The following is a 20,994-nucleotide window of genomic DNA, read 5'->3' as shown; positions in this document are numbered from 1 at the left end:
GCATTATTGTAGCCAAGAAAGATACCAAGACCACGCCTACCATACTAGTACAAGTTTATATGCCAACTAGCTCGGCAGATGATGAACAGATTGAAGAAATGTATGACGAAATAAATGAATTCAGATAGTGACTCGAATTTGACAGTAGGAAAAGGTAGAGAAGGAAAAGTTGTAGGTGAATATGGAATGGGGGTAAAGATTTGAAGAGGAAGCCACCTGGCAGAATTTTGCACAGAGCATAACTTAATCATAGCTAACATTTGGTTTAAGACTCATGAAAGAAGGTTGTATACGTGAAAGAGGCCTGGAGACACTGGAAGGTTTCAGATTGATTATATAACGGTGAGACAGATATTTAGGAACCAGGTTTTAAATTGTACGACGTTTCCAGGGGCAGATGTGGACTCCGACAATAATTTATTGGTTATGAACTGTACATTAAAAATGAAGACACTGCAGATGGGTCCTTGATAAACTGAAAGAACCAGAGGCTGTAGAGAGTTTCAGATAGAGTGTCAGGAAAAGATTGACAAGAACAAGGCAAAGGAATACAGTAGAAGAAGAAGGGGTAGCTTTGAAAGATGAAATAGTGAAGGCAGCAGAGGATCGACAACGTAAAAAAACGAGGATTAATACTCGTAGATATCCTTGGGTAACAGAAGAGATATTGAAATTAATTGATGAAAGAAGAAAATATAAAAATACAGTAAATGAAGCAGGCGAAAAGGAATACAAACGTTTCACAAATGAGACCGACAGGAAGTGCGAAATGGCTAAGCAGCGATGGCTGGAGGACAAAAAGTAAGGATGTAGAGGTATATATCACTAGATGGAAATCCACTTCTAAGCAAAGATTGGAAATCAGAAAGGTGGAAGGAGTATGAAAAGGATTTATACAAGGGCGATGTGCTTCAGGGCAATATAAAGGAAATGAAGGAGGACGCAGATGAAGATGAAATGGGAGTTATATTATTCTGCGCTAAGAATTTGACAGAGCACTGAAAAACCAAAGCCGAAACGAGGCCCCGGAAGTAGACAACATTCCAGTATAGCTACTGATACCATTGAAAGAACCAGCATCACAGAACTCTACCATCTGGTGAGCAAGATTTATGAGACGGGTGAAATACCCTGAGACTTCAAGAAGAATATAACAATTTCAATCCCAAAGAAATCAGATGTTGCCGCGCGGGGTAGCCGTGCGGTCTAGGGCATCTTTTCACGGTCCGCGGGGCTCTCCCCGTCGGAGGTTCGAGTCCTTCCTTGGGCATGGATGTGTGTGTGTTGACAATAGCGTAAGTTAGTTTAAGTTAGATTAAGTAGTGTGTAAGCTCAGGGACGGATGACCTAAGCAGTTTAGTTCCATAAGACCTTACCACAAAAATCAGATGTTGATAGGTGTGAAAATCGCGGAACTATCGGTTTAATAAGTCAAAAATACTGACAAGAATTCATCACAGATGAGTGGAAAAACCGGTAAAAGCCGTCCTAGGGAAAGATCAGTTTGGATTCCGTAATACGGCCTCCACCGGTTTAAATACTCCTCGTAGGGAAAAATGACATTAGGGAAAAATATTTGTTTTGATGTTCCCTACAATCTCCCAGAGTTTGTCGGTTTAAATACTTTTCAACCTGTAGATTAAGGAAAAGCAAACCTACGTTCCTAGTATTTGTAGACTTAGAGGAAGCTTCTGACAGTTTTCACTGGAATATTCTCTTTCAAATTATAAAGGTGGGGGGGGGGGGGGGGGGGCAAATACAGGGAGCGGAAGGCTATTTACAATTTGTACAGAAACCAGATGGCAGTTATAAGAGTCGAGGGGCATGAAAGGAAAGCAGTGGTTGGGGAGAGAGTAAGACAGGGTTGTAGCCTATCCCCGATGTTACTCAATCTATATATTGAGCAAGCAATAAGGTAAACAAAAGAAAACTTTGGAGTAGGAATTTAAATCCATGGAGAAGAAATAAAAACTTTGAGGTTTGCTGATGACATTTTAATTCTGTAACTTTCGTGCACAGCACATTGCAACGTTTCTATCAGAGACAGCAAAGGACCCTGGAAGCAGTTGAATGGAATGGACATTCTCATGAAAGGAGGATATAAGATTAAAATCAGAAAAGCGAAACGAGGATAATGGAATTTAGTCGAATTAAATCACGTAATACTGAGGGAAACACTTTAGGAAGTGAGACACTTAAATTAGTAGGCGAGTTTTGCTATTTGAGGTGTAAAATAACTAACGATGGCCGAAGTAAAAAGGATATAAAATGTAGACTGGCAATGGCAAGAAAAGCGATTCTGAAGAAGAAAAATTTGTTAACATCGAGTATAGATTTAGATGCCAGAAGGTCTTTTCAGATAGTATTTGTATGGAAGTGAAACGTGGACCATAAATAGTTTAGACAGAATTAGAATATAAGCTGTCCAAACGTGGTGCTTCAGAAGAAGACTGAATGTTAGATGGTTAGATCGTGTTGCTAATGAAGCGGTACTAAATAGAATTGGGGAAAAGAGGAATTTGTGGCACAACATGACTAGAAGAAAGAGTCCGGTGGTAGAACACGTTATGATGCATCAACGGATCACGAATTTAGTACTAGAGGAAAGCGTGGAGGATAAAAACGTTAGAGGGAATAGACTAAGCAGATTGAGAAGGATACAGGTTGCAGTAGTTACTTGGAGATGAAAAAGCTTGCACAGGATAGAGGAGCATGGAGAGCTGCATCAAACCAGTCTCTGGACCACAAAAAAATAACAATTACCTATCAACTTTTATATGAGAAACTTTTTTATTTATCATCATTTCGAAGATATTTCCTCTAAACCTAATATACGAAATTACCTTTCAGGGTGTGTTTTATCCCTTGAAAGTGGAACTGAGCCCTAACAAAACAATATGCATTGCAATATTTTTCCCCTTCGGCACACCCACCAAGTTTCATCAACGTCGCTTATTGATACTTGGGAACGTTCCCTTGTAAGCCATCCAGGAACCAAAGACAGCCTATCCAGAAAGACAACACTGTGAACAACTGGTGCCATCACACAAACAAATATGGTCAACCATAGAGTATAAATATCTATGGAGTGATCAGAGCAAACTGCGCATGTTTTCAACGTCAAACCGGGATAGTCACGTGGTAATGGGACGTCGCTGCTTGTCTGCAATTTGTGGTAACAGTGAAACTTTAATACTACACGTATTCACCTGTTTTTACATACTTTTTCACGCTGTAGTAGTAGTAGTAGTAGTAGTAGTAGTAGTAGTAACAGCCATGGTGCAATATTGTTGTTGTTACGGATCTAAAGAGAAATACGCGAAAGGAGGACCAGTTAAAAAAAATAAATAAAAAACTGAAGATAATGAACACGCAGATGCTGTAAATTGCTTATTTACCGTAGCGATTTCATTGCTACAAATGCGTTTTTCCCCCTTTCCTGTGATACATCGGTGCCCAATACAGTGTCATCGTAACGTAATTGATTATAACGGAGATTTGACAACATGAGTAAGTGCAATAGAGAACCTAGAAAGGTATTGTTGGCTGTCACTTCTTTTCCCGCACCCGAAAAAACGTAGGTGAAGTGGAATTGAGCTATAATACTGAGGCAAAAAATACAATCCTCTTGCTCATCACAGCCTTAAAGCTGTTTCAGTTCCAGGTATAAAATTGTTAAGATGTCTTTAAAACGCATATACAAAGGTTCAGGATACTTCTGACGGAGATCTATCTGTTGTAGCGAAGTAATAACACTCAAAATACGCTAAGCACTATACGGACTAACATGCGCCGTCCCAGTACCACGTGACTTGAGCAGCAGGAGGTGTTGCAGACATATTTCTCGTTCTGCGCATCCGAATGCTCACTCCACAGAAATTTATACGCTATGTGGCCAACATCAGACGCTAGCTATATAGAAATGTTGATTACCAGCGGGCAATTTTCGTGTATGCGTCCGGGATGTTATTAACTCCGTTCGTCTGGTGTTTGACCAGGGAAAGGTAAGGATTCCAGGTAGGCCGCGCGGGATTAGCCGAGCGGTCTAAGGCTCTAGAGCCATGGACTGTGCGGTTGGTCCCGGCGGAGGTTCGAGTCCTCCCTCGGGCATGGGTATGTGTGTTTGTCCTTAGGATAATTTAGATTAAGTAGTGTGTGAGCTTAGGGACTGATGACATTAGCAGTTATGTCCCATAAGATTTCACACACATTTGAACATTTTGAACAGGTTTTACTGAACTAATGTGAACGAGTGCGACGCTTGAGCACAATACACCAGTCTCATGTCACGACATGCGTTAGACACGCGCCTCACGCCAACCAAGACCATTCTTTCTATATCCTCAAACGGCACAAGTCATAGATGGTGGTCAGAAAACAATACTCACACGGAGTGTTCACCTGCTGAAACATCAGCGGTTATCGTGGTGGCTACCCGCATAAATTCGCATGAGTTATTTGAACTCGCAGCAGATCTCTGCACCGTTGGTTGGGCGGTTGATTTGGGGGGACGGGACCGAACAGCGAGGTCATCGATCCCATCGGATTAGGGATGGATTGGGAAGGAAGTCGGTCGTGCCTCTTCAAAGGAACCATCCCGCCATTTGCCTGGAGCAATTTAGGGAAATTACGGAAAACATAAATCAAGATGGCTGGAGCGGTGCGGATTTCAACTGTCGTCCTCCCGAATGCGGGTCCTGTGTGTTAACCACTGCGCCACCTCGCTCGGTCCTCTCCGAAACGTCACCAGCGCCACTCGTAGTTGGCAGCCAGAAAGGACAATGTATATCGCACTCGCGAAGAAATTAAAAATTTCGTAATACATGTCCACGTTCATGAACTGATAACGTTCTGATTACTGGAGAATCAGTAAACCAACTCCCCTATTCTATAAAGAATTGGGACGCCCATGTGTAAAACGCCATATCTACTGAACTGTCTGTCATACAATGATATAATGTTGCAGGTATATCTGGTTACTGTCTTAAAATTGGTCGCGAATAGATTTATTAGTGAACAAGTGATAAATTAAGACGTTTCACTGGGAAAACATGTGAATGTACTAAGCGACATACCGGATGGTTATAATTAAAGTGTAGCTACTCACAGAGGTCCAGTGTGGGCTGTAATTATTGTATGACAGCGATATTTGGTAGATACGCTAATGCGTAAATGTGTGAACCAGTTTGCGAGGGGAAAACAACCCCTTTGGTTGTCTTGTAACCAATAAGCCCTCCGTCACAAATATTAAGTCAAAATTGACCTGGTTTCGGCGCTACTATGAGCGTCGTCTTCAGAATTAGACTAACTGTACTAAAACATTAGGTATATAGTAGATTAATGAAATTAAAGTTTGTACTGACACGAAAAGATGGGGTCTGAGCACTACGGGACTCAACTGCTGAGGTCATTAGTCCCCTAGAACTTAGAACTAGTTAAACCTAACTAACCTAAGGACATCACAAACATCCATGCCCGAGGCAGGATTCGAACCTGCGACCGTAGCGGTCTTGCGGTTCCAGACTGCAGCGCCTTTAACCGCACGGCCACTTCGGCCGGCGCACGAAAAGATGCAGTACTTACAAGTCACATATTAAAAAAGATCTCAGCCGGAAAGGCGACGTCATGAACATTTGTCAGATGGTGAGCCGCTAAGGGCTGCTCGTACTGTGGACAAGGGTTGCAATAAGACTGAGGTGCCCACTATAGAAAGTGTGGGCAAGTAAACACGGTGTTGCTACGAGCGCCATCTAGTAGCCGCAGAAACAACTAGGCTACTGTACATTCAAAATTAGACACATGAAATTGTGATGCAGCTGATTCAGGCATAACGTAAGCATTAATAATAACAGGATGAAGTTACATATATGGCTCTGAGCACTATGGGACTTCACATCTTAGGTCATCAGTCCCCTAGAACTTAGAACTAGTTAAACCTCACTAACCTAAGGACATCACACACATCCATGCCCGAGGCAGGATTCGAACCTGCGACCGTAGCAGTCGCGCGGTTCCGGACTGCGCGCCTAGAACCGCGAGACCACTGCGTCCGGCAAGTTACATATATATCTGCTTTAAATAGAGATACACTTTGTAACGTAAAAACGTTAGTTATGACATACAAGAAAAAAGCAAATATGTGACAGGAAAACAACATTTCGGTAAACTGCATGAGGAAATCTGAATCAAACATCAAGCAATGGCTATATACAGTCAAAAAAGATTTTATTTTGCAGCTGCAGCTGTTCGTTGAGGATGAGGCCATCATGACGAGTGAGATGTTTGAAAATCTCCAACTCCTCTAAGACATCTGACCTATGCCCTTTCTTTTCGGTATGCAGAATATTGTTATCGCCTATGGCTTTAGGCACGTGTCCAGTAATTAAGAGACGATCGGCAAAGGATGAATTTAGGGGACTGGTGCCGTTCTTTCTCAAAAGATGTTCTTTATATCTGACGGTGAAAGCACGTCCGGTTTGCCCTATATAATAGGAGGAGCAGGTATCGCAGATGATCTTATAAACGCCAGAACTTTCTGTAGGTGAGCGAATGGATTTCAAATTATGAATGAAATTTCTCTTTAGATTATTATTAGTACAGAAGGCAACATTGCAGTTGTACTTGTTGCGAAGCATGAGCTGAATCTGATAGGAAATGGGTCCCATGAAAGGAATAGAAAAACGTTTTTTTGGGTTAATTTCAGTGCATGAGGTGTTGAGCGTGGTAGTTCTTGCAGTTTTCTTTTTTAGGATATCGTCCACTATGTTAGGCGTATATTCATTATTGACTGCTATGGTTTTAACTAAATTAATCTCCTCATTAAACTTTTCAGTTGAAAGTGGGATGGAGGTGGCTCGGTGGACGGCAGAGTGAAAAAATGCCATTTTTTGAGGCTGTGGATGAAAAGAGGAAGCAGGCACGATTTAGTCAGTATACGTTTCTTTTCGAAAAATATTTAAAGTGAGGTTATTGTCTTCTATTGTAAGCGTCAAGTCTAAATAATTTAATTGGCGGTTATCGTTTTCGAGTTGAATAGTGAAAGAAATTTTTCCTGGAGGTCGTTAAAAAGTTTAAATATATGATCAATTCTATCGGCGGGTCGGTTATAGATGGCTAGAATATCATCAACGTATCTTGTGTAAGTGGGCACCACAGTCTTGTTGCAACCCTTGTCCACAGTGCGAGCAGCCCTTAGCGGCTCGCCACCTGACAAGTGCTCATGACGTCGCCTTTCCGGCTGAGATCTTTTTTAATATGTGACTTGTGAGTACTGCATCTTTTCGAGTCAGTACAAAATTTAATTTTATTAATGTACTATATACCTAATGTTTTAGTACAGTTAGTCTAATTCTGAAGACGACGCTCGTAGTAGCGTCGAAACCAGGTCAATTTTGACTTAATATTTGTGACCGAGGGCTTATTTGTTACAATATAATTCTGACACGGTCACTGAAACTTAGCAGCTATGTTCAAAGTTTTACCCTTTGGTTGTCGTCCACGGCACCCTCACAGCACTGCGGTACGTCGACGATATCCTGCCCCACGTTTTGTTGGCTTTCATGGCATGCAGTTCTCAGCCTATATTTCAGCAAGAGAATACCCGCCCTCACACGAGAGAGTTTCAGCTGCTTCTCTTCATACTTGCCAAACCCTGCCTTAGCCAAAAAGACACCAGATCTCTCCCCACTTCAGAACGTTTGGAGCATTATGGGCAGGTCTATTCAACCAACTCGGGATTTGACGATCTAAAGCGTCAATTGGACAGAATTTGCCATGATGTCCCAACGAGGACACCCAAGAACATCATCAGTCAATGCCAAGACGAATAATTACCAGCATGAGGTCCAGAGGGGGTCCCACTTGTTACTGACTTGCTAAATTTGTGAGGCTCTTTCTCTTGAATAAATCATCCCATTTAACTGAGATTGTAAAATGTATTCTTCTGCACATGTACGTCACATCTACTGATTTTTGCCATGTTCGGATAATCCCTTCGTGGTGTGTCGTTTTTCCTTTTGCACTGAATTTATTTATGTTATCCACATGAATAATTATGAGAATAATAAAAGCGAAAATAGTTACCATTATGATTACTTTTACTAGAATACTAGTCTTGTTACCATAGGTTTAAGTACATGTTTCATAATATACCATCCTGTCAATTGATGTGGTTTCATATTCATCATCATCGTTGTCTTGGGCCTTTGTCCCACTTCAACGTGGGGTCGGCCCTATTACTACAGATATGGTTATGTTAGTGTCAGAGTGTCGACAGATGCCTTTCTTTTCACCACCGTGCACCTGCCGGGATGGAGGCAGTGTTCCCCAGCTGTCTGCGTCTAGTGTAAGCCATGAAATAGTGCAAACGTTTCCAAATGTCTGCAAGTCGTCTAACTGAGACGGGCCATGGGGGCCAGCCCAGTATTCAGCTAGTGGGATGTGGAAAACCGCGTAAAAACCACATCAAGGCTGGCTGGCACACCGGGCCTCGTCGCCAATCCGCTGGGCGGATTCGATCCAGGGCAGCTGCGCCTACCTGAGTCGAGCAAGCAAAGCATTAGCGCTCTCAGCTAACTTGGTGGGTTGACGTGGCGTCATATTAACGGGGCAAAATGGGAGGCAATAGGGAAAGGATATAAGAGAAAAAGGAGATGCAGGAATGTTTGGATCTACACATAGATACTATTCAGAGCATGTTGAATCGTGACAATTATTTAGCATAAGAGAGAAGCGTATCAAGGTGTCCAGTGAGTAAGAAGCAGATGAGAAAAAAGTCACTTATCGCCTTACACCCTTTCTAACCGAAGATAAGAACGACTACTCACTCTTTCATTCAGTTTTGCTGTAGGATGAATAGGATTGCACTGATTATCACGGAGGTGGGGTGAAAGAGGTGGAAACTCACACAGTACAGTACGATAAGATTAGACATTTTGTCGCAGAATGACTCACCACATAATGTACAGAATGCTAACTAAACAATTTACAATAGTGAAAAATTTAAAAAGCTACAGAAAATTACAACGGTACAGTACATAAAATAATTAATATTTTACAACATTACTGTTGTTTTAAATTCAATCTTTGTCTTCAAGTCTTTCCATACTCTGGTAACAGCGTCATCCTTTTACAAAATTAAATCTATGGAAGTGCAACTAAACGAGCCAGTATTATGCACGACTCACTATCGTGAATATGGAATTTTCGTCACCACACACTGTGAAGTATTCATATGTTATCTCTGTTATTAATAATTCACTTTTACTGTGCTAGGACAAAGATGCTGGATAACATACTTGACTAAGTGTTAATGAATATCATGTAGTGTCCTGACATGCAACACTCCAAGTAATACATCAGAACACACTAACACAATAAACATACATAATCACAAACTATTTCAGATGAGAATAGCTCGAGGTTCTACTGAGACCTTTTCACCTGAAGTAGGTAAAAATAGGCCATTATCAACCAACAAGCTGCTTAGACTATATTACACATTCAAATATAGTATATCACATCCCTCTATATACTTACTTTCACCACACTTTCTGTATTACATTTTTTCTGTGACATTTGCATTGTATAAAATAAATTCTCGTGCATTAGGCAGAAATAAATTATACAGAACAGCCGTAACAATTGTTAAGCATTCCACACTCTGCAATCTTGGATAAATGTTTGTGCTATGTTCTTTATATTATTTAAAAAAGCATTATCAACTGTATGCCAATAAGATTGTAATAATATAAAGTCTTTGATGTTAAATTTAGGAGCGCCCGACTCACTTTACATATCAAGGCACTTGATTTCTCTGTGCTGTTAGTGAAATAAATAAATAATAAGTAAAATAAATGTTTAATGTGATTCGTGGTGCTCTTGGTAGCCAGTCTGCTGCGCAGCGTTAGGTCATTCTTATTAGAGGCACAGTAGCGAGAAGTTGAGTTTTTAGAGAAGGGGACTTGATATCTGTGAACCCGGAAGAAATTGTCTGCTATAATTTATTATGAGTTTGAGAACTTGTTTGTAAAGCTATTTTATTGATTGTGCTGATGGAGAAGATTTTTGGAAGAATATTTCAAGATAAGCCATGCAAGCGAAAGAGTGAAATGTCTGTCTGTCGCAACTGTCAACTGAAGGAAATCTTTGACCTTTAAGTAACTAATAATATTCGTGACGTATGTCAGCTTGATCTCCTTGGTTTCATTACATCACAAATCACACAGTTAGTTGAAATATCCATAATTTTTTGTAATGAGAGAATTTCGTAAATGTTAGAGTCTTCTTAAGTTGTACAGCCTTATTTAACTATAGTCATGATTTTCATTTTTCAAGAACACTTTCCTTTAAAGTAAAACCCCCGTACATCATACTTATTAAAATTTAAAATATTCTATGGTGTGTGCATTGCACCTTGTGCTACATGCAAGTCACGTCTTGTTTCTGACAAGCAAAGAAAATTTGGAGTACATTAATTTCCTTTAGCTGCTATATTTGCTGGTTTCAATTTGCTTGCGAGAACTTCAGTACAGCAGCTACAAAATGGCATGCTAAGCAAGAGGTAAGTTACTTTTCTTTCACGGGAGATCTCACTTTGCATTCTTGTGAGCAAACAGTACGTCGTCAGAATTTTCAGGAATTGTACAAGATACGTAGATTAACTTAACAGTGGACAGTAATAGTAATATTAAATAGTTATTTTCTGCCGTGTTGAGCAGTATTTTATTTTGTGGATATTTCGAATCAGACATTACTCTTCATGTTATGTAAGTTTCATAGTGTGCCTCAGAATCTAGTGTCAATTAAATAGTTTTCACTGAGAACATAATTAGTTTCTTTTGGACTTTAATAAGATTCATTTTCATTGTTTCAAATTCCCCTTCGAAAAATTATGAATAACTGTGCTGGTAAACTTCTACGTTATTTGATACAGAGACAGCTGAGTAAAACTGAACGTACTCAGACAGATCTCTCTTTACTTATTCTGATCATCACTAAACTGACACATAATATTTTTTAGCGAAACACAATCTGACTTTCAATAATCCCTACAAAAGAATGGCCCTGACTAACAATGACGTATACCTTTCATGACTCACTTACCTCACAAAAATCTTCGTTACTCGAACTATTGCAATACAGCGAGCGCCAATACTGCCAGCTGAATAAAAGATTCTAACTACTGAAGGCACTAACTACTGATCGGCATAGTTAGCAAATGAAAGATTATGACATCCATCTATGCAAATTTCCTTTTTCTGGCGGACACACGTCCTCTCAAAACTCTGGCATCTCTCTCTCCACATCCACCACTGCTGGCGGCTCACCTCCAACTGCACAACGCTACGCGCTGTTCACATCCAACTGCCCAACACTATACAAGCGAATATTCCAACAAGGAGTCCAACCAGCAACAGACTGTACACAGCACAGTCAGTGATTTTCATACAGAGCGCTACGTGGCGTTACCAACATAAAAACCTAAACAGCCTACTTACAATTTCTTTATGATTTAAGTTTTGTTTCACGATTCAGTCCACATACGCAACTAAGGCCAACCAACAGTGAGTTATGCTCAGCAGTTGACAACGATATATAAAGCACACGTTACTCGAGAACATACAGAAAAACTACATGGAAAGAGGTTAGTAAATTTTAATATACACTCCTGGAAATTGAAATAAGAACACCGTGAATTCATTGTCCCAGGAAGGGGAAACTTTATTGACACATTCCTGGGGTCAGATACATCACATGATCACACTGACAGAACCACAGGCACATAGACACAGGCAACAGAGCATGCACAATGTCGGCACTAGTACAGTGTATATCCACCTTTCGCAGCAATGCAGGCTGCTATTCTCCCATGGAGACGATCGTAGAGATGCTGGATGTAGTCCTGTGGAACGGCTTGCCATGCCATTTCCTCCTGGCACCTCAGTTGGACCAGCGTTCGTGCTGGACGTGCAGACCGCGTGAAACGACGCTTCATCCAGTCCCAAACATGCTCAATGGGGGACAGATCCGGAGATCTCGCTGGCCAGGGTAGATGACTTACACCTTCTAGAGCACGTTGGGTGGCACGGGATACATGCGGACGTGCATTGTCCTGTTGGAACAGCAAGTTCCCTTGCCGGTCTAGGAATGGTAGAACGATGGGTTCGATGACGGTTTGGATGTACCGTGCACTATTCAGTGTCCCCTCGACGATCACCAGTGGTGTACGGCCAGTGTAGGAGATCGCTCCCCACACCATGATGCCGGGTGTTGGCCCTGTGTGCCTCGGTCGTATGCAGTCCTGATTGTGGCGCTCACCTGCACGGCGCCAAACACGCATACGACCATCATTGGCACCAAGGCAGAAGTGACTCTCATCGCTGAAGACGACACGTCTCCATTCGTCCCTCCATTCACGCCTGTCGCGACACCACTGGAGGCGGGCTGCACGATGTTGGGGCGTGAGCGGAAGACGGCCTAACGGTGTGCGGGACCGTAGCCCAGCTTCATGGAGACGGTTGCGAATGGTCCTCGCCGATACCCCAAGAGCAACAGTGTCCCTAATTTGCTGGGAAGTGGCGGTGCGGTCCCCTACGGCACGGCGTAGGATCCTACGGTCTTGGCGTGCATCCGTGCGTCGCTGCGGTCCGGTCCCTGGTCGACGGGCACGTGCACCTTCCGCCGACCACTGGCGACAACATCGGTGTACTGTGGAGACCTCACGCCCCACGTGTTGAGCAATTCGGCGGTACGTCCACCCGGCCTCCCGCATGCCCACTATACGCCCTCGCTCAAAGTCCGTCAACTGCACATACGGTTCACGTCCACGCTGTCGCGGCATGCTACCAGTGTTAAAGACTGCGATGGAGCTCCGTATGCCACGGCAAACTGGCTGACACTGACGGCGGCGGTGCACAAATGCTGCGCAGCTAGCACCATTCGACGGCCAACACCGCGGTTCCTGGTGTGTCCGCTGTGCCGTGCGTGTGATCATTGCTTGTACAGCCCTCTCGCAGTGTCCGGAGCAAGTATGGTGGGTCTGACACACCGGTGTCAATGTGTTCTTTTTTCCATTTCCAGGAGTGTATAATAACTTTCTCTGCATCTCCAATCCCTCTGCAGCAAACCTAAATGCGATGGTTTCTGAAGTTTTCTGTTCCCAGACGTATTGAAAATTTCTCAGAAAAACAGAAAGCAGTTAGTTCGATGCACCTAACTGAAACTTCTGCACTTGCTGTCCAGCCAAACCAGATCAGAGGAATTGCACGAAAGCTCTGCAGCCGAAAAATCCGCTCTTTGATCAGCGCTACAGCGGAGCACTGCAACATGTCTCAAAGAAAGAATCAAAAACCAGATATAGCGGCTTCTGAATCTTGTCTTAAGCAGTGAGAAAAAAAAACACAAGCGTACACTGGTATGCGGACCGTGACAACCTGTTTGCCTACATAAAGTTACTTTCCTACGCGAACTTCTGCAACTTCTTAAGTTAAGATATTTGGTCAAGTACTCGTCATAGGTGTTCGTAAACACGAATGTTTATTGAAATATTTGTCGTCCAGTGAGATCTCATCAATTTCGATACCCTGTGGCCTTCGCCGTGCACTGCAGGATAACTGGACCGCTAGCCTTTGATTTCAGTGCAAGGAAGACGTCTGGAAGCAATAAACAGTTGTACTGCGTACGAGCAGTTCTTCGCTGGGTACGTTATCGACGCATCTGGTGCAGTTACGAAGGAAATGAGGTAAGTGAATCGTCTTACTGCTGTGTACCGTTGATGGAAAAGGATGTTACATAAAAAATTGGTTGCAACTTTTCTTTTATACATTTAAAATTTAGGAATAACGAATAAGTTCAACCACTGTATTGGACAGGGAACTGAGATCTGATCTGAAAAGCTATCAGACAGCGTTCTATCTTCTGAGCTATCGATATACAGCCCGCGATCACACATCACGCTTCATAGTGCTGCAGCGCTTTTTCCTAACAGCTTGTTACTGCGTAGATGTTATCTTTCGGTACTGCAAGATAAGCAGTTTAACAATAATAGATGACAGTGCAGACTGACATATACTGAGTTAAGGTTAGTTCCGGAATTCAGAGACTTGTTAATTATTCTGGTCCTCACTGGTACTGACCAGGTGAATTACTGATCTATCAGCGAGGCGAAATCTGCTAACCTTCAGATCATCTGTGAAACCCTACGTCTACGTTTTTAAGCTATCCGACATTCCATGCTCTGACCCGCAGAACGTCAGTTTTGTTTTTCCTGATGATAACATCCTGTGTAGGGACTTAAGAGGATTTAAAAAGAGACTAGAGGTGTTGAATTAAGAAATAGTGAGAACTACTTAAGTGCCATGTTAATAAGAACTGGATTTTTAGTCAGATGAGTACAAATTTATGTACAAAATACCAAGTATACGTAATGCAGTATTAGCTCTAATAATACATATAAAGATGGAACACGGTTAAGGCAGTATGAACAACATTGTGAACGAATTATTGTAACCAAGATAGGTACGAAACCTCAACGCAGTAGTCGAAGTATGAAAGCTTGTATAATGATATAAAATAAATTATGCTGATAGTTACAGAAGAGGAAAATATAATTTTTGAGGGGAACCGGAATTCGCTAGTAGGAAAAAGAAAGAGGAGGAAGAATAGTAGGAGAACATGGTATGGGTGGAATTTCGCAAGGGGCATACGTTAATAATCATCGCATCGCTAGCACTTCATTTACGAAGGACGTGCACATCGACGATACCTGGAAACAACGATAGGTGTAAGATAGATTAGGTCATCGAGAGACAGAAATTTCGAAACCAGACATTAAACTGTAAGGAATTTCCAGCGGCTGATGCGGACTCTGACAGTAATTTATTGATTATGAGCGGCAGGTCAAAACTGAATACATTGCAAGAAGGTGGGGATTTAAGGAGCTAGGACCTAGACACCTGAATGAATCCGAAATTGTTGAGAGATCGAGAGGGAGCGTTAGGCAATGTAGAACTGAAACGGGGGAAACAGGCCAATAGCAGAAGTAAAGCAGAAGGGCCAATGGGTTAGGTAGAAACTGTGCAGAAACCAGACTCTATCTATAATAGTTGAAGTACATAAAAGGGAAGTGGTAGTTGACACGGGAGTGAGACCAGGCTGTAACCTATCCCCGATGTTATTCGATGTGTAAACCGAGCAAGTTGTCAAGGAAATGAAGGAAAATTGTAAAAAGGACTTAAAGTTCAGGATAAGAATTCAAAATTCTGGTGCTTGGTGACGACAGTAGTGGTGGTGACAGAGATGGTTAAGTCTTCGAAGAATAGTTGGATGTAACGTATAAAGACTTGGAAAGTGGCTAAAATATGAAGGGCTTATTTCAATAGTGGTACAAGTCCATTTTTCTTCATTGTGAGATACAAAGTCCTAAAGTTAAATGAGCGCTGAAAAATCTGCAATTGAGATACCAGAAATATTCAAGCATATGGCTTCTTGCTAGAAATGAACCTTTCTTTCTGTTTGTTTGGATCATTAGTTTCAGAAGCATTATAGGCTGAAAAGTGGAGGTAATGGACTTGTACCACTACTAAAATAAGCCCTTCATATGAACATCAACAAAGGTAACACAAAGGAATTAAACTAGGAAATGAGACACCACAAACCGTAGATTAGTTTTGGTATTGGGGCAGCAATCTAATTGATATTGCCTAAAAGTGCAGACTGGCAAGAAACCACATCGTTCAATGCCGAATCGGAATTATCCTACTTTTCGTATCGTTTAAACGCCATGTAAAGTGCTTAATGTGCCATTGCACTTTTATGAGCCGGAAGAAACACTCACAGTGTCAGCCACAAATACAATAGGGTGCACTTGTCTTCTGCTGAACGACAGTAAATGCTGCCTGAACTGAAGATGACCATTACGGAAAAGAATTGAGTGGTGACAAAATCTTTTATAGCCTTATCACCGGTTATTTGACTTCTTTAAGTGTCTTAAAGTGAGGTCAAAGTGATTTGGTAACAGATTTGGTTGACAACACCGATGCTATCGAAGTGCGTTTCCAGCGAGTGCAGACTTCTGCATAGAGCTGTCTCACTCACAGGCCTTGGAATAGAGCAGTGGTGGGGGAACTGGAAGGGCCAAGTAGACTTGGCCAGGCCTGATCTAGAATGTACCCTTGTACAGAAGTAAAATGTGGATGAAAAAAATTCAGACAAGGGAAGAATGAAAGCTTTCTGAAATATGGTGCTTTAATTTAGATAAGTAGACTGAGTAATTGAGGAGAAGTTACAATATCTATCTGGGAAAAATGGAACTGTATAGCTTCACCTGTCTGCGAGTAACGTTGACAGGACACATACAGAAGCATCAAAAAGTCGTCACTGTTGTGATGGAGGGTAGTGTTGGGGGGCAAAAACTGTAGATGGGGTCCTACGTTTTTAAGTACAGGATTGTAGGATGCAGTAGGTATGAAGAAATGAAAAGGCTTGCAAAGGATATTCCAGTGCTGAGTGCTACATCATATATGTCTTAGCACTGAAGACATCCACCACTATCAGCAGCAGCAGCAGCAGCAGCAGCAACAACAACAACAATAACATTTACGCACCGAAAGCCTTTAGATAGCAGAATGTATGCTGTGACAATTTTGAGTCATTTTCGAAGTAATGAAATGAAGAGGAAATAAGGTTTAGTGTTTCATTTTATTCTGCTAGTAGCCCTCCCTTCCATGATTGCTAATCCTGAAAAGTACGCAGGACACCTTCCGTGAAGACTAGGGCGTAGGTAGCTCACTTGGTAAGGGTGTTGTCTGGAAAAGGCAACGCTCCAACTTCGAATCTTGACCAGGGATACGTTTCTAATCTGTGAGGGAGTTACAAGTGCGTCCAAATGTTTTCTCCCTCCTTCGTAATCCGTGACGGTATTACTGTCCCTTCAGGCAGGCGTCAACATATCTCTTATCGTACGTTAATACTACTTCGCGGTAGAATGTACGTGTGGTAAGTGATATGATGATGCCTGCGATGAAGGGACATTAGTAACGTCACGGATTTAACACGGATGAATAATCTTGGCGATTGCAGCTTCATGTCAGATTAACCCTTTGAGCACCAGTGGTTTGTGCCAAAAACTGCCTTTCTTTAAAAAAAATTGTTTTAAGTGCCAGTGCTTTTCACATGAAACCATCGATGCTATTGCAAGACAGAGACATCTAGTAGCACACTGAGATACTGCTACGAGTGTAGTGCATTGTAGCCGTCATTTACTAAGTTCAAAACAACAGAGGGCACGGAGACTGTACCACATGATTGTAGGAGATTGTGACAAGTGAATTTTTGTGGGATAATTTTGAGGAGATTATTGACAGTGAAGGTAAGTATATCTACATCTGCATCTATATCCATAATCCGCAAGCCATTTGACGGTGTGTGGCGGAGGGTACTTTGAGTACCTTTATCGGTTCTCCCTTCTGAAGTTACTGTAACGTAAATTTGATTTTGTATCACTACTTTTATGAGTGGTTTACAAATGAAACCACTCATGTATATGTACTTTTGATATAAATTTTACGTCCATTTTGGCTCGCTATTTACGACTATAATTTGTTGTTGGCATTATGAGTTTATGGAAGATTCGAAATGTGGGGCTGTGTCTAGAAAAATACGAAATTCCTTTCAAATATATTACCTAAAATGGTGGGTGATTGGCAACTGTATGTCTTAGCGCTTCCAAAGTGAATCCACTTTTGTAACACAATTGTTTGTTTACTTTTTGCCTATTTTGCTTCTTATGATAGAATAATAATAAAGATTAACTTTGTAAAAATTTAAAATTATATTTTAAAGTAGAACCACCGCCTTAAAACAACTGATAGTTTATTTTTCGCCAACTTACTATCGTATTCGTTGCTCACAATGCTAATAAAGATTAATTATCTGAAAAATTTTGATATTTTGTTTTTTTCTTATTGTATGGATTCGAAGGGTTAAAACGATGCGGAGTAAGTCGAGAAATTCTGCCACCTTGGAAACAAATTAACGCATGAATAATAAGCGTAAACATGATCCGTAGTAAGCTGTAATGCGATTCGCAGTATAGCTTACTACTGACCAAGTTTATGTTTATTAAGCATCTGGAATCTGTGGATCTCCACAAATAAAAAAAAAAATTAAATTAACATACGTCAGACGAAGTAAGGAGAACATAAAAAGCAAACTGGGACTGGGAAAAAGGTCATTCCTATCCAAGATGGGTCTACCAGTACCAAATATCGGCGTTAATTTGGGGAAGAAATTTCTGAGCATGTTAAAAAGAAGGGACAGAAAGATACGATATGTGTTAGAACGTAAGGGAATACTAGCGACTCGCCTGGCCTTCAGGTAGTCAACACTTAGTATGCATGGCCGGACAGCCTCACTGTGGTAATGGTAATCTCTACAAATATATAAAGACAATCGTCATTTAACGTTGTTACCAAAAGCTGTAAAAGCGCTTCAGCGATTTATTCAAATTTTTACAAGATACTCTAAAGAACATTCAGATGGGCATAGGCTGTATATTTTTCAGTATGAGTAATATTTACATGTGCATGTAATATATAAAGGGAAATGTTGTAACCAAAATCTCAAAAATTTGTTGACAGATCCATTTGAAATTTTTACACGTTTATTAACAATCAGACGGACATTTTTTTTACACAAAAATTTACATATTTTCTGTTACAACCGACTGCGAGACAGAAAACGGTGCGATTAGCTGTGAAAATGTGCTGTTTTGTATTCTCTCTCGCAATCAGTTTTAACTACATTAGCAGGGGATCTAAATCATTAAACAGTCTGTTTCTCCTGTATGTATTCTTTCTCACTATCTATATTTTTATAAAGAAACTGTTTACACAACAATGCTGTGTTGTGTTTTCTTCCTCACATTCTTCTTTCACAGAAAACGGCAAAGTTTAATTTACGACTTATCACATTATACTTAGAATACTGCTACAGAATTTGAATTTTCAGTAACGAGAAACAAAGCTTAAGGTCAGAAAGGGAGAGGAAGAGCAGATGGACAAAGAGGAAGCGGGGAGGGGTGGGGGGAAGGTAGGAACTGAACATAGAGAATGACATGGTGGGCAACTGCAATTTAGTAATAGGACTGAACAGAGACAGACAGAGAGAGGGGAGGAGGAGGAGAAGAAGAGGGACAAAGAGAAGTATGAAGGGGGACAGGGGGTGGGGAGAGGGAGAGAGGGGGAGGGGGAGGGGGAGGGGGAGGGGGAGAGGGAGAGAGAGAGAGAGAGAGAGAGAGAGAGAGAGAGAGAGAGAGAGAGAGAGGATAGACAGAGAAGGAGAATGACAGGCAGAGAGGGAGGAAAGAGACAGAGAGGGAGAAGAGAGACAGAGAGGGAGAAAAGAGACAGAGAGGGGAAGAGAGACAGAGAGGGAGAAGAGAGACAGAGAGAGATGGGGAGGGAGAGTGAGAGAGAGAGGGGGAGTGGGAGAGGGAGAGGGAGTAGTAGTTTAGGATGTGTATGCGAGTCCAGTACATAATTAGCAACTGTAAAGCGTTGCTGTGTTCACTAGTGAATTGCAAACACAAAATTTGCTCATGATCATTCTGTTAGTGTATACTGCATGAAGATCACTAATGTAGTCCATGAGTTTTGCTTGTAGAGCCCGTGCAGGGTATGGTGGCCGATGTGCAGTGGCAAATTTTCATTGTTTGTTCAGGAGGAGAGACCCACAGTGTTTTCCACCTTTTGGCCGATCGGCGATGACAGAATGGAGGCGCACGTCCTGCAATCTTCCTCAAGCGATTTTACAAAAACTATTTGGTAAAAAAACTCACTTTTGCGTTAATTATAGCTTTATGTATCAGCTTCGTGATGATGTACCTATCACTTCGTTAATGGTCATAATTATTGCGATATCTGCATGTCAGTAAGAAACTGCGCGAAATTCGAAAATGTTTGCGATGAAAAATAGGGGTCATTATGATTTTGCGTCTGGTGCATATTACATAATCTGTTGTTTCATTTTTGCATACGAAATGTATCTAACATCTTGAATTATGGTGTAGAGTTGGGTGGAGTTCTCTGTTACCAGTCTTGAGAAAATTGATCTGATGTACACACTCTTGTCCGGTCACGATCGCCAGCGAAAAACCCAGGGAGAAGTATTCATATATTCTCCCGTAGTTCGTAGATAGTTTTAGAGATCGAAGTGAGATTTTCGCATATGATAGTACGCAAAGAGGAGAGTATTTCCCCATATGGCTATTGAGCAAAACGTCATTATGTACCGTGTTATTCCACCAACTACAGACGGTTACAGTGAAAGAATGTAATTTTCAAGGGCCATCGCTAGCTGGTGAAATGAAAAGTGCTGTGGGTATTGAAACAACATAAGTGAGGGCATTACACGTTTATTTTTGTACCGAGGATGTGCTTTTCCAGAAGCTAGTTACCTTACTTTTCCTCAGCTCCTCATTTAATAAAGCAATGCTTCAGAATTCTCTCGCAATTGTGCCTGCACATGTTGGTGAGATGAGTCTGTGTAAACTCCACTGTGTTTTCACAAAAGAAGCAAATTTTATCATGGCAACAAACGAAATGTGTAGCTTTTACTCGAAATTCGCTACTCATGACGCTTCTGTGCCAGGCGAAAATAAATCGCTGCTATTATTGCATTCTTTTTCGATACTAATCAAAGCAGGAATGTAAAATCTTTCTAAATGGTTACCATGCAAGTGCGGGTGTGGAGGGGGCCCACTTACTATTTACACAACATCTGAGTGTAGGCTTAAGTTTAGAATCGCACTTCCCCTCCAGCACTCAGCATTTCCCCTACAGAGCCTGCCCACTACCCCCACCACTACTGCTCTCCCCTTCCATGCCGTGCCTATTGTCCATCTACCGTTGATGTTATTCTGCGCTCAAACTACATGTAGACAGAATAATGAAGTGGGAAGCTTTAATTTTGTAATAGGGTTAAACAAGGATGGAT

This window comes from Schistocerca serialis, chromosome 12, assembly GCF_023864345.2.
Source record: "Schistocerca serialis cubense isolate TAMUIC-IGC-003099 chromosome 12, iqSchSeri2.2, whole genome shotgun sequence".
Lineage (NCBI taxonomy): Eukaryota > Metazoa > Arthropoda > Insecta > Orthoptera > Acrididae > Schistocerca > Schistocerca serialis.
Note: the sequence above shows the minus strand (reverse complement) of the source record.